Raw genomic sequence first — 14,349 nt, forward strand, 5'->3', positions numbered from 1 at the left:
CAGATTAGGGGTTAATAAGTGTAGGCAGGTGGAGGCAACGTTGTGGGGGGCAGATTAGGGGTTAATAAATATAATATAGGGGTCGGCGATGTTAGGGCAGCAGATTAGGGGTACATAGGGATAATGTAAGTAGCGGCGGTTTACGGAGCAGCAGATTAGGGGTTAATAATAATATGCAGGGGTCAGCGATAGCGGGGGCGGCAGATTAGGGGTTAATAAGTGTAAGGTTAGGGGTGTTTAGACTCGGGGTACATGTTAGAGTGTTAAGTGCAGACGTAGGAAGGGTTACCGCATAGCAAACAATGGGGCTGCGTTAGGAGCTGAACGCGGCTTTTTTGCAGGTGTTTGGTTTTTTTTCAGCTCAAACAGCCCCATTGTTTCCTATGGGGGAATCGTGCACGAGCACGTTTTTGAGGCTGGCCGCGTCCGTAAGCAACTCTGGTATCGAGAGTTGAAGCTGCGTTAAAAATGCTCTACGCTCCTTTTTTGGAGCCTAACGCAGCCTTTATGTGGACTCTCAATACCAGAGTTATTTTTATGGTGCGGCCAGAAAAAAGCCGGCGTTAGTTTTTCGGGTCGTTACCGACAAAACTCCAAATCTAGCCGATAGTAAACAGATGCAAGAAAGTGCTGCACTGCAAAAGATCTGCATGTAAAATAAATCTTTTTTTTTTTTCAAACTGACTGTTTAGTAGTCTAGGGATATACCTCTTAAAAAGCCTTATGAGTATGTTTATTTTTACTAATTTGCTGTGGTCAGTTAGGGACAGATATAAATAAACAGGACTGGACTGCGACTAGACTTGTGTGCCGCTAAAAAATCTGTTTCATTTCATTTTCAATTAGTTAAAAAATCATTTAGTTTCCGCAAATTAGTTTAGTTAAGTTTAAAAAAAAAATCGTTTTAGGGTTTAAGCAGCTCTCATTCCTATTGGCTGATTTGAATCTAAATAATTCCTATTTAAAACTAAATACCTATAAAATTAAACCTAAGCTAGCTACAATATAACTAATAGTTACATTGTATCTAGCTTAGGTTTTATTTTTATTTCACAGGTAAGTTTGTATTCATTTTAACTAGGTAGAATAGTTACTAAATAGTTATTAACTATTTACTAACTACCTAGCTAAAATAAATACAAATTTACCTGTAAAATAAAACCTAACCTGAGTTACACTAACACCTAACCTTACACTACAATTAAATAAATGACATTTATTAAATACAATTAACTAAATTAAAAAAAAAAACAAACAAACACTAAATTACGCAAAATAAAAAAAGAAATTATCAGATATTTAAACTAATTACACCTAATCTAATAGCCCTATCAAAATAAAAAAGCCCCCCAAAATAAAAAAACACCCTAGCCTACAATAAACTACCAATGGCCCTTAAAAGGGCGTTTTGCGGGGCATTGCCCCAAAGATATCAGCTCTTTTACCTGTAAAAAAAAATACAAACAACCACCCCAACAGTAAAACCCACCACCCGCACAACCAACCCCCCAAATAAAATCCTAACAAAAAAACCTAAGCTCCCCATTGCCCTGAAAAGGGAATTTGGATGGGCATTGCCCTTAAAAGGGCATTTAGCTCTTTTTCCACCCAAACCCTAATCTAAAAATAAAACCCACCCAATAAACCCTTAAAAAAGCCTAACTCTAACCCCCGAAGATCCACTTACAGTTTTTGAAGACCCGACATCCATCCTCAACGAAGCCGGCAGAAGTCCTCAACGAAGCGACAGAAGTCTTCATTCAACCGGGCAGAAGTCTTCATCCAACCTGGGCAGAAGTCTTCATCCAGACGGCATCTTCTATCTTCATCCATCCGACGCGGAGCGTGTTTATCTTCAAGACATCCGGCGCAGAGCATCCTCTTTAATCGATGTCTTCTTGAACAATGAATTTTCCTTTAAATGACGTCATCCAAGATGGCATCCCTTGAATTCTGATTGGCTGATCAGCCAATCGGAATTAAAGGTGAAAAAATCCTATTGACTAATGCAATCAGCCAATAGGATTGAGCTTCAATCCTATTGGCTGATCTAATCAGCCAATAGGATTGAGCTCACATTCTATTGGCTGTTCCAATCAGCCAATAGGATTTTTTCACCTTTAATTACGATTGGCTGATAGAATTCTATCAGCCAATCAGAATTCAAGGGACGCCATCTTGGATGACGTCATTTAAGGGAGAATTCATTGTTCAAGAAGATGTTGATTGAAGAGGATGCTCCGCGCTGGATGTCTTGAAGATGGACCCGCTCCGTGCCGGATGGATGAAGATAAATGATGCCGTCTGGATGAAGACTTCTGCCTGGTTGGATGAAGACTTCTGCCTGGTTGGTTGAAGACTTCTGCCCGGTTGGATGAAGACTTCTGCCATTTCGTTGAGGACTTCTGCCAGCTTCATTGAAGATGGATGTCGGGTCTTCAAAAACTGTAAGTGGATCTTCTGTGGTTAGTGTTAGGCTTCTTTAAGGGTTTATTGGGTGGGTTTTATTTTTAGCTTAGGGTTTGGGCGGAAAAAGAGCTAAATGCTCTTTTAAGGGCAATGCCCATCCAAATGACCTTTTCAGGGCAATGGCGAGTTTAGGTTTTTTAGTTAGGATTTTATTTGGGGGGTTGGTTGTGTGGGTGATGGGTTTTACTGTGGGGGGTTGTTTGTATTTTTTTTACAGGTAAAAGAGCTGATATCTTTGGGGCAATGCCCCGCAAAAGGCCCTTTTAAGGGCTATTGGTAGTTTAGTTTAGTCTAGGGTTTTTTAATTTTGGGGTTGCTTTTTTATTTTGATAGGGCTATTATATTAGGTGTAATTAGTTTAAATATCTGATAATTTCTTTTTTTATTTTGTGTAATTTAGTGTTTGTTTTTTTGTAATTTAGTTAATTGTATTTAATAAATGTAATGTATTTAATTGTAGTGTAAGGTTAGGTGTTAGTGTAACTCAGGTTAGGTTTTATTTTTTATTTTTTTTTTCAGTTTTCAAAAGCTTTATTGAAAAAGTACACATAATACAATAATTTGAGATAGAAAACAATTTCAACGGTGAGAGAAAAAAAAAAGAATCATAGGACATAAGTGTCCAGTAAACTCAACTACCCTTGAAAGCAAGTATGTTCCATAACAATTAGTCGAGGTAGTATAGCACACAAGATGGGGGGCTTGGAACCATGGTACATACGAGGGACATGGCATCCCTTAACACTTAACGAGAAGGGAGTGAAGCATAGGGAGAGTAGGAAGGGGAAAAAGGGTAAGAATAGGGGGGGGGGGTAGAGCAGTATCTAGTCCGGGAGTGGGTGGGTAGTATTAGGGAGATTAATTAGTCACTTGTCAAAGGGTTTAGCTTCCAGGTCGTGTCGAAGTGAAGTTGCCAGTCAGCCCAGATTAATTCAAAGAGGTCAGAATTGCCTAATTTGTAAAGAATATCCTTCTCCATAGTGTATAAGTAAGCAATTGTGGAGCTGATTTTAGACCACTTAGGGGGGGACTCACTCTTCCATGCACAAGCAATGGAGTGCTTAATAGCCATGAAGGAGATATATGCATAAGTAAGAGTGGTGCTTGGGGAGGGGTTGAAGACCTATGTGTAGGAGAGCTACTGCAGGTGATTTGTGGAGGGAGATACCCAGTTTGGAGAGAACACGAAAGCACGTGTTCCATAAGGGGCAGAGCTTAGGACAGTCCCACCAAATATGCATGAGGTAGGATTGAAGCCCCAACTTAGTAGGAAGCTTTTGACTCTGTAATATTCAAATGAGAGATAACAAGGTGGTGCACAACCCTCGCCTATCTGGGAAATGGGCTTAAAGCCCACCTTTGGGTCAGCAGTCCAAAGATCTGACACTGTGGAGATCCCCAATTGGGCCCATTTATTAGGGTGATTATCCTGCAGACCCGTAAGAAGACCAGCCATAGAGGTAATGGGGGAGGGGTGTGGGGCTATGTGTGAGAAATGGCGGAGGCTGTCCCATAATTTTAGACATTCACAAATGATGGGGTTAGTAATACCTAATTCCCTACGGCAGTGTGGGGGAGTCCAGATCAGATCTCTGAGTTTTAAGCTAAAAGGTAAGGATGCCTGTTCTAAAGACCTCCATTTACTTGAAGATTGTTTAACTCCCCACTGAGCAATATGGGTAAGCATAGAACCCTCATAATATCTAAGAACAGAGGGTGAGCCAATGCCACCCCTGATCCTGGGTAGTTGGAGAAGCCTGTGGGCCACTCTAGGTGGCTTACTGCACCAGATGTGTTTAGTAAATGCACCCTGAAACTGCAATAGGATATGTTTTGGAACCTTAATAGGGAGACAGCGAAATAAATATGTAAGTTTAGGCAAGAAAGACATTTTGAGAGCAGGTATCCTGCCTAGCCAGGAGACATGGGATAAGTCCCAATTTTTTTTAAGGGAGCGAAGTTTGGCCAGTAGAGGCAGATAATTATCTTTAATGACTTGGTTCACGTTCCTCGATAATTTAACTCCTAAGTGGGGGACTGAGGACTCCGTCCAGTTGAAGGGATACTTGGACTTCAAAAGGGTTAAGCGCGAACTATGGATGCCCTGGGTATATATCTCAGTTTTTGTTAAGTTGAGTTTATAATATGAGTGGGTATTGAAGGAGTCAACTATTTGCAGCAATCGTGGCATAGTTTGTTGTAGGTCTGACGAAAATAGGGTCACATCATCTGCGAACAAAGCTATTTTGTGGACCGTTCCATGGAGAGTGATACCTTTAATGAGGGGGTCAGTTCTAATCTGAGCAGCTAGTGGCTCAATGGCCATAGCAAACAATAAGGGCGACAAAGGGCAGCCCTGTCTGGTGCCGTTTGTGATATCAAAAGGGGCTGACTGAAAGCTTAGTCCCCTTTCCAGAGCAGAGGGGGAAGAATAGAGGGCCTTAATAGCTTGGATAAGTTCGCTAGGAAAACCGAAGGCCTCAATTACCACCCATAAGAACTGCCAGCGTACCCGGTCAAAAGCCTTTTCTGCGTCAAGAGAGATGACCGACAAAGCGGAGTTTTGTCTTGCGTAGACTAGAAGAAAGACTAAGGATATTTAAGAGATGGCGAGTATTATCTGGCCCCTCTCGTCCAGGAACGAAGCCCACCTGATCAGGATTGATGAGATGAGGTAAAAGGGATGCAATTCGGTTGGCCAATAATTTTGAGTAGAACTTTACGTCGGAGTTAATAAGGGAAATTGGGCAGTAACTGGAACACTGGGAAGGGTCTTTGTTGGGTTTAAAGATCGTTATTATATGGGCCTCAAGAAATTCTTTTTTCATGGTACCTTCATTTCGGGTGAAGTTATAGAATTTGAGAAGTAGGGGCGAGAGTTCTTGGGAAAATGTTTTATAGAAATGGGCCGGGAATCCATCAGGGTCAGGGGATTTAAAGGGTTTTGAGTTTTTGATAACCTGTCGAACTTCAGTTAAGGTAAAGGGGATTTAAGCTGGTCACGTTGGTCTGTTGAAAGCGTAGGGAGATTCAGGGTTTTTAGATACCTGTCTAACACCTCTGGAGACGACGGGGTAGGGTTTTCAGAACTATGTATATTGTATAGATTTGAGTAGTACTTGGCAAACTCATCGCCAATTTGCGACGGAATTTTAAGGAGGGATTGAGAAGCCTGAATACTATGTATACAGGAAGTGCCTGCTCTGCATCTGAGTAGGGTATCTACTTTATTACTTTTGTAATAGAATAACTGTTTCAATTTGGTTAAGTTAGTTTGGGTCCTTTTGAGTTCAATATGGGATATGTGGTTTTTGATAGAAGTAATCTGATGCGACAACGAGGTTGAAGGGGCACATCTATTTTGAGATTCAAGATTCCTCAACTGGATATAAGCCTGTGAGAAAGTTAGGCCCGCTTTTTTTTTCTCGCTCGCCTGCTTACTGATTATGAGACCTCGTATCGTTGCTTTCGCGGCACCCCAAAGGGTGTCGTCTTTGACCTGTGAGTTATCATTTGTTTGTATGAAGTGTTTAATCTCTGAGCGTATTGATTCTCTAAACGGGATATCACTCAGTAAGTTGTGGGGTATTCTCCAAAGGGGTCTGGAAAGGGAAGAGTTTATTGAGTGTATATCAGCTAGTACATGATCGTGGTCCGACCAAGCACAGAGAGAGATGTTGGATTGTGTAATGAGGTCTAACGAGTCTGCTGTGGAGAAGATGTAATCGATCCTAGCATACTGTCTGTGCGGATGTGAATAATGTGTGAAGTCCTTATCTGTGGGATGGAAAGCTCTCCAGACATCGTAATATCCTGAACAGGACATTAGGTTATGGAACTTTTTGGCTAAAAGTTCAGAGGCTGTATGTGTCTTATTTGTGTCAGCTGACTTCTTGTCGATTTTGGGGTCCCAGACCATGTTGAAGTCACCTGCAAAGATGACTCTACCTTGTTTAACTTGGTCTATTGTGTGAAGAATTTGTTTCAGGGACTTGGGCTTGTGGGCATTAGGAAGGTATGCAGAGGCCAATGTATAAAGCACGTGGTTCAGTCTGCAAATTAGTATTACATATCTAGCTTGTGGGTCTCTGATAGTCTGTATGAGTTCAAAAGCGATGCGCTTATGAAGCAAGATGGCTGTACCTCTGGCTTTTTTGCAGAAAGGAGCATACTCTATATGAGTATATGACTTGGAGGTGAGTCTGATAGGTTCGTCTGTTAGCCAATGCATTTCCTGTAAGAAAACAATGTCAGGATTATGGTGTTTAAGAGAACGCAGTTGGAGGCTGCGTTTGTGTGGGGAGTTGAGACCCCTAGCGTTGTGGGTGAGTAACCTTAGTGTGGGTCGGGGCATATATGACTACAGTAAGACCTGCTATACGAGCCTTTGCGTCAATTGGGGTAGAGCGTTAGGTAGGGGGGGTATGGGAAAAATTAAGAAGAAGGGGAGAGGCACTGGGAAATGCCTGAAGTGTGGTGGAAATAGTCCACCTTAGAGGAACCCTAAAGTGGGTTTTCTAGTGGGGGGGGGGAGAACTTAGTGCTTGAAAGCACGGTGGAGATGGTAGGGCTGGAGTATCAGCCCCGCTCTAACATACAATACATTTCTTCAAAAAACATTAAACCTTTGGTGCAAACTAAACACAACTGAACATAGTTAAGAATATAAACCTTGACAATAAACATATTGGATCACTTCCAAATCTCTTGAAGAGATCATTCAGAACGTTTTAGCTAAACTTATTGACATAGTTAGTGCAACTTTAGAGAAGGTGTAGGGTCTGAGCCCAGATGAGCCCGCTTGAAAACATGGAAAACTGCTGCAGTTTAGGTCGCTTCGATCTCTGCTCCCTTGAGGTCCACTCCGGTGCCGAAGCTCGAAGGGTAGGTTGAGCTGGAGGCTGCGCCGTTGGGGGTTCATGGTGCAAGCCCCATGACGTGAGAAGAGAGTATCCCTGAGATACCGAGGAGGCCACAACTGTCTGATTATCTTTGGTAATGAAGAGTCTTGTGGGAAAGCCCCATCTGTATCTAATATTGGCTTTGCGTAAGGCCGAGGTAACTGCTTGGAACTGTCGCCTTTGTTGGAGAATGTGTGCTGATAGATCAGGAAGAAGTTGGATGTCTTTGTATTTGTCACTCAGTATTGGTTTTTGAAAGGCGGCCTGCATCAACCGGTCCTTATACAGAAAACTGTGGAAACACAAAATAACATCCCTCGGTTTATCCTGTGCTACCAATCTAGAGCGCAGCACTCTGTGAGCCCGTTCCATTGTACCCGTTAACCCCTCTGGGGCGCCAATAAGTTCTCGGAACAGAGCCTGCAGGTAACCTTGAATATCAGATGGGGTAACAGACTCAGGAATACCTCGAAATCTAATGTTATTGCACCTAGCTCTGTCTTCTACATCAGCTAGTTTGAGTTCTAACTGAGAAATTTGTTCAGCCAGGCTCTCGGAGTATACCAGGATATTGGATTGATCCACAGCAAAGTCATCCTGCTTATGCTCTAAGGCATCTACCCTTTCTCCAATCTCTGAGATTTCCTTCTTATGCTCAGCTGAGCTGCGTTGTATCTCCTGGGTAATAGAACGGGTTTGAGTAGCTAGGAGCTTCTTGAGGGAAGACTCTGTGATGAAGTGCTGCGAGGCTGCTACTGAGTGTGAACTAGATAGAGACTCTTCGTCTTGGGAATCCGGCTCGCTCATCTCTCTGTTAAGCTCCATAGTCGGTTCCCTGGATGCTTGTGAAAAATGATCAAGGACTGTTTTTTGGATTTAGGAGTGGACTTGAGGAATTTTCTGGCTGTGTGAGGCATCTTCATACTAGGTTCCAAGGACCAAATAGAGGAATAGAGGCTATAATTTGAAAGCTCAGGAAGTACATACAGTTCTGAGTATGTGATATGTTAACAATATGTGCTTATACGAACAGAGGCAACCCTTTTCACCTAACCCTTTAGTGCAGGCTGAGAGAGCTCACATTTACATTCCACATTATAACTTGCTGATTTACAAGACAAAACAGGCAAGACATAAGACATTGGAACCTGAGGAGAGGACCAACACCAAAGCACCTTAAAGTTCACCTGATTAGGGAGAAAAAGGTATTAAAGGTACATTGGTATATCCGGCATAAGTGCAATCAGTTATATGGTTAGAGCGGGGCTGAGCAATATACCATAGTAGGGACTACATTATATATTTGAAACCAAACAGTATTAGCCAGGAAGGTGTATTAGACCCGATCCCTCACCTTAGGGAGCTTGGGGGATACGACCCGAAGGAAGGGAGAGGGGAGTTGGAAGTGACCCACCCAGACTAGCTGGGCAGGAGCGGGAAGGTGAGGGATGATCACACAGGGGTTACACCTAGAGGCCTACTATAACAAAAAGGTAATGTAACAAAGCTGAAAATACGGTAAATACCAATACAATATTGTTCAAGGCAAGTCTCTAAGGTTGTATCCTTATAATATACTATTGTCTGAGTGTGGGCTTAAGTCAGTTTGTTCTCGTGGATGTATAGTGAGGGGTGTATGTTAGGTCTGATCTGGTCCAGCAGCGTTATCTAGTTATGCGCTGGGCTAGTGTGAAGCGTGCGCACTATTGTCTGAGTGTGAGTTTAGGTCAGTTTGTTCAACTATATTTATAATGAGGGGTGTATGTTAGGACTAATGTGAACCAGTGGTGTTATCCAGTTATGTGCTGGGCTAGTGTGATGTGTGTACCATAAGATAGTACCTATAAGAAGAAATGCAGGTTAGATCAACAACACTACACCCTGAAGGCAAAGTTCAGGGACACCTGAGCTGGCGCAGCAGCCTTTTCTTAGAGTTGTGTAAACAAGGAGTCCACGTTAGCTGAACTGGGTGATACAGTCAATACACAGTTCTATATTTGTAGCAGGCTGTGGTTTATAAGGCTAGTATAGGACAATATAGAGTACTCAAGCTTTCTGAGAAGGAAGGTGCAGGATCCTCAGGGCCACACTTATGTTAGATGGATATACAAGCTTGCCTTAAAGTAGCAGTCCCAGTCTCATAACTTTGTTGGAGGGAAGCCTTTTAACAATAGCAAGGAGAGGTGAGGGTAGGTATAAATAGTGCTCCTAAGATTTTTCAGGTAGGGGAGAGGGTAAAAGTTCCAAGAGAGGTTCCAGGATTATACCACTTAGATTGCTGAATGTGTATGTGGTAACCAGGGGCACACTTTTATGGAAACCTGAGCACAAACTTGCTGAGGGGCTGAGGAAAAATTCTAGTGCCTGGGGCACCTTAGAGACTCAGTTTATGTAGTGAGAGGTTTATTCCAATCTCTGGGCAGATTGATAGTGTCACTGTAGGGCTATACCCTGTAATGGTGCTGACTGCAGGGAGCAAGTGTAATGAGTGTTAGCATAGGGGCAGCTCTAAGGCCGCAATCTCACCTAATTGGTCCCTGCCGATTCTCTCCTCAGCTGGTCTGGGTGCGCAGGAGACTTAGGTCCAGTAGAAAAACAGCGTGCTGGAGAACGCACAGCTCGACACTGCTCCGTTGGCTTCTGCACAGTTAGCTCCTAGTTGCGGCCCCTCTGCGGGAATAAGCAGGATCCAAGATGGCTGCGATTCGCGCCAAAGCCGGCCTTGCAATGCTGTGGGATCTTCTGATGTTCTTCCCACACTTGCCGGGCTTTGCTCCCACAGACTCCACCGGGAAGGTCAGTACTCCTGCTTTCTAATTGCCTCATGTCAATCAGCTCCTCCGGTCTAAGAGCTGCCTCTCCATATACCACAGGAGCAGCGTTGCGCCTCACAGCCTGGTAGTCTGCTCCGGAGCGGATCCCCAGCCCTCCGGAGCCCTAGAGGTTCAAAACCTCCTATGTAAAGGAGCCGGTCAGCTTAAGGGCGATAGTCCAGGGCTAGACGCCAAGGTGCAGCACTGTTGTAGGGCTCGCTCCAGCCACCGGAGTACAAATAAGCCAGAGAGGAGGCTCCTATGTGCCCGAGTGAAGATACAGGGGTAGTGCTGGGTATTAAGCACCTAATAGGTTATTTATATTAGTAGTTAGATTAAATTGGAGCCCTTTCAGGTCCTTTTTCCAAAGTTAGAACTCGGAGCTCCTAAAAAGTGCTTCCAAGCAGCACGGCAGTTAGCTCCGCCCCCGGTTAGGTTTTATTTTACAGGTAAATTTGTATTTATTTTAGCTAGGTAGTTAGTAAATAGTTAATAACTATTTAGTAACTATTCTACCTAGTTAAAATAAATACAAACTTAGCTGTGAAATAAAAATATAACCTAAGATAGATACAATGTAACTATTAGTTATATTGTAGCTAGCTTAGGGTTTATTTTACAGGTAAGTATTTAGTTTTAAATAGGAATTATTTAGTTATTAATAGTAGTTTTTATTTAGATTTATTTTAATTACCTTAAAGTTAGTGGATGTTAGGGTTATGGTTAGGGTTAGGTTTAGGGTTTAATGTAGTTTAATTTAGGTTGTTGCGATGTGGGGGTCGGCGGTTTAGGGGTTAATAGGTTTAGGTAGTATTGGCATGTGGGGTGTGTGTTTTAGGGGTTAATAGGTTTAGTTAGTGTTGGCGATGTCAGGGAACGGAGGTTTAGTGGTTAATACTTTATTTAGTGATTTAGTGTTGGCGATGTTTGGGAACAGCGTTTTAGGGGTTAATAGGTTTAGGTAGTTTTGGCGATGTGGGGGGGTGCGGTTTAGGGGTCAATAGGTTTAGTTCGTGTCGTTGATGTTTTGGAACGGCGGTTTTGGGGTTTACAGGTTTAGTTAATGTCGGCGATGTTTCGGAATAGCGTTTTAGAGGTTAATAGGTTTAGTTATTGTCAGCGTTGTCAGGGAACGGCAGTTTAGGGGTTAATAGCTTTATTTAGTGATTTAGTTAGTGTCAGCGATGTCGGGGAACTGCGGTTTAGGGGTTAATAGGTTTAGATAGTGTTGGCTATGTGGGGGGTGCAGTGGCAATTCGGATGCATCCAAATCTTCCAAAATTCGGCTGAACAACGAATTCTGCCGAAATGAAACACACATGTCTAACTGGGACCAAAAATAGGCCCAGGGATTTAAAGGCAGAGCAGCATACATTAGTTAGACCTCTGTCAGCTAGGTAGTCATAATAGACTAAACCTCTCGTCATACAGCAGCACCTCTGCTTAACATCAAGACAGAAAATGTACTTTCTGCTTTACAAAATAGGAAGACTGTAATAATAGCAGCTAGGCCCATGTAAGAGCCTGGAACACCTAGCATTTGCCCTGTATGCCCTATTGCCAATCTGGGCCTATAAATAAACTCCGGCACTGATCGAGCACTTACTACGTAGACTGTTTTTGAGTAAGAAGGGAGAAGTCTGGAGTATGCACTACATCTTCTTTGAGGGTAGTGTAATTCTCCACAAGTTAAAGGGAAATGAAACCCACATTTTTTCTTTCATGATTTAGATAAAACATAGAAACATTTTTCTAATTTATAATTCCGATTATCCTAGCTTTAGTGTAGCTATAATCTAAATTTTATTAAAGACACAGAGACGAATATTTTGCATATCTTTCAATTTACTACTCTGACAGCTTTCAAAAGTACATACAGTTAAATATAGTATACACATAACAGGTGAAACATCACAGAAAACAAAAAAACCAATGAGGAGAGGTCCATGGAAACTACAGGAGATATCAACCAATCATTATGCTCATAACGGCCATAAACATTCCAGAGAGCACCATACCTCCTCTTTCTTGTTTGATACGAAGAGGTAAAAGTGACATAAGGGAAAGTAGACATAAACTACAATACCAAAACAACTGGAAGAAGAAAAGCCAATAACAAAAACTCATAGAAATTCTGAACTGAGTAAAGAAACTTGAGGTTGATGCAGGAAATAATTATTTTGGGAATCCAACTATGTTGTAGAAGATCTTTGAGAAGATGAGTAGATGAAGGGGCATCCAAATCAGTTTAAGGAGACATTTTGAGAGGTAGATGTTGAAATAAGAATATATATTAATACAAATTCATCACAAAAAAACATTGGGAGGGAAAAGAAGAGATTACCAGGGTGGGAAAATATTCGTCTCTGTGTCTTTACTAAAATCTAGATTATAGCAACACTAAAGCTAGGATAATCGGAATTTTATTACAAGACCAGAGACTCATATTTTGGTAGTTTAAAGTAAAATGGATCACAAAATCAAAGATAAAGCAGCATTATTAATTGGTTTAAAATAAAATTGTCTGAAAGTGGAGTCCAAAGACCAATCTGCTGTGTTTAAAATATCTTGGAGGGAAGAAGATTTTAAAAAGGCTTTGGAGGATGAAGCTCCACGAATGGAGTGAGCCGAAAAGGATTCTTCCACACCAGAGAGGAGCATAATACATTTTACCCACCTGGCATTAGAGATAGAGGAGACAGGTTTAAAAGGAGAAACAAAAGAGATAAGAAGCTGAGGAGAAGAAGAATGACAAAAGGGTTGAGTACGGGAAAGGTATTTTTTCAAACAGAGAACAACACATAGATTAGGTTAATCAGGGAAAAGAGATAGAAGATTGATTTAGATAGAGATTTAGTTCTTCTAGAGATAGTAAAGGTAACACCAAAAGGAGAAAACATTTGAGAGTTAATATCGATAGCGTGGACATCAGAGACTCAGCGAAAGGAGAGCAGACATAGAAGGGTGGCAAGTTTAGCTGATAGTTGCTTAAGAGAAAGCAGATCATTAGAGGACCAAATCAACATCACAGAAGAAGGAATATTTAGAAGTAAGAGGTTTTCTGAATCCGGATTTCTTTAAGAAGTCTACAAACTTGGTGGAGTTTACCAACTTCTTCATTATCGGGCTCTTCCACGACCAGCTGCTTTGGACACATCAGCTAGACCAAGCTGAGAGATAATATCGTTTGGGTCCAGGAGCCCAAGATTCTTGTAATAAAGATTGAGCTTGAGCCGAAAGTCCATCGAGAGACCAGGATCCCCTGAAAGCATCCAAACCACAAGGATTAGGGAACCTGATTCCAACAGAGGGTGAGGATTGCCTAAAGAATCCAGGAGGAGATTAGGGAGAGATGGTAGAAGGAGGGGAGGATGGAAAAAGAGTTTCAGGAGACAAGGGTACCAGGGCTGAGACAGCCAAAGGAGAGTGATGAGGAGAAGAGACAGCAGGTTCCTGCATTAAAGCTAGAGTCCAGGCAATCATAGAGAAAGGAGGGAAAGCATAACCTCCTGATAGGGGCCAATTCTAAAGAAATGCGTCCAAAGCAGAAGCTTCTGGATCTGGTCTCCAACTGAAACAGGGTTTGATCTGAAAACTGGAGTGAGAAGCAAAAAGATCCATATTGAAAGGACCTCTGAGAGAAGAAATTTTTAAGAAAATATTCCTGTCCATTTTCCAGTCGCTGAAGTCCTACAAATAGCGAGAACCCCAATCTGCAGCTTGGTTGGATAGGCCAGGAATGTATTCTGCAGAAATAGAGATGTTCTTGTCTAGGCAGAAGTGGATAAAACTCTTTGTGAGATCTGACAGAGGTTTTGATTTTGTGCCTCCTAAGCGATTTAGATACCGGACAGCTGAAAGATTGTCCATAAGAAAGAGGACTGAGATGGGAAGATTTGATTTAAGGAAACTCTGAATTGCAAAAGATCCTGCCAGGAGTTCTTTGCAATTGATATGAAGATTGGATTCTCCCAAGGTCCATTTTCCTCCTGTGATTGTGATTTCCTCCTGTGACTGTTTTTGAGTAAGAAGGGAGAAGTCTGGAGTATGCACTACATCTTCTTTGAGGGTAGTGTAATTCTCCACAAGTTAAAGGGAAATGAAACCCACATTTTTTCTTTCATGATTTAGATAAAACATAGAAACATTTTTCTAATTTATAATTC

This window comes from Bombina bombina, chromosome 5 (genome assembly GCF_027579735.1).
Source record: "Bombina bombina isolate aBomBom1 chromosome 5, aBomBom1.pri, whole genome shotgun sequence".
NCBI lineage: Eukaryota > Metazoa > Chordata > Amphibia > Anura > Bombinatoridae > Bombina > Bombina bombina.